A 1,017-nucleotide genomic window follows, 5' to 3' on the forward strand; every position below is an offset into this window, starting at 1 on the left:
CAGGGGCCATGCTAATCTTCTCTGTATCGTTCCAATTTTAGTCTGTGCTGCCGAAGCGAGTACGACTCGCCATGTCTTTTAAACACAAGCCAATCACTCATTCCCCTTGGAAAGGACTATCACTGTATACATTACATATTTATAAGTGTGTAATACTGTACAGGGTTGCATACTTTAAAAGCAAATATTCAGAGACTTCTATTCTGTACTCTATGAACATTTCAGAGGCTTTTGAAATTTAATTTTGATGTTTTACAGTTTTAACCTTACCCACAGACAGAAGTAGCTAACCTCCACCAAGGTTGCCTCTGTGCTTGTTAGTTGCTGGAACTCTAGAAAACTGGAGGCAGAAATACAGTTGAACACTGTCTCTATAATCACAGATGAAGTGTCTCAAGAAAGTGGAAGGTCTTACATGGGGCAGAAGTAATCACAAGTCAGATAATCATTTCTGGTAAAACAATCTTTAGAAAGAGTATAAAGCGTTTGATCAAAAGCATTCAGAGAATGCTCACGTCATTGTCAAAATCAGAAAAATGTGAGAAGAGGAAAGGTAGCTTTTAAAAAGACTGACAGATCAGAGAGAGACAGTAGATATAAAAAGCAGTAGGACTTGCCTAGGAGAAGCTCAAATAAAGGAATAAGAAAAGCCAGACAAGGAGTGAGAGCAAGAAAGCAGGTGGTGAGCAATACGGAAGAGAGGAAAGGAAGGGGAGCAGATGGGAGCAGCTCATCAGGGTCAGGGTGCTCCCAAATGACAGGAACTATTCACAGTGCTATCTGTGAACGGAAAGCATGAGAATAATAGTTCTAGGAATCAGGAGGCTGCCTTTTTGCAGAGAATCCATATCATGAATTACTGGGGGTTGGGAAAGCCTAGGCCCCAAACTTTCCTTCGTCTTTGTGTACAGGCCAAAAAGACAGGTATCAGAAAACATGTGTGCCTCACAAGGGCCACTTTGGGCTAAGGAATAAACTAGATCACAAGCCAATGACAGAGACTGAGGAGGTGGGCAA

General features: G+C 41.6%; 1 pseudogene; it reads right to left on the reverse strand.

The window, feature by feature from the left end:
• LOC111727774 lies at window positions 1-57 on the reverse strand (annotated as a pseudogene).
• Window positions 58-1,017: the final 960 nt, after the last annotated feature.

Source organism: Otolemur garnettii, unplaced genomic scaffold, assembly GCF_000181295.1.
Source record: "Otolemur garnettii isolate 467f Iridium unplaced genomic scaffold, OtoGar3 scaffold00122, whole genome shotgun sequence".
Classification (NCBI taxonomy): domain Eukaryota; kingdom Metazoa; phylum Chordata; class Mammalia; order Primates; family Galagidae; genus Otolemur; species Otolemur garnettii.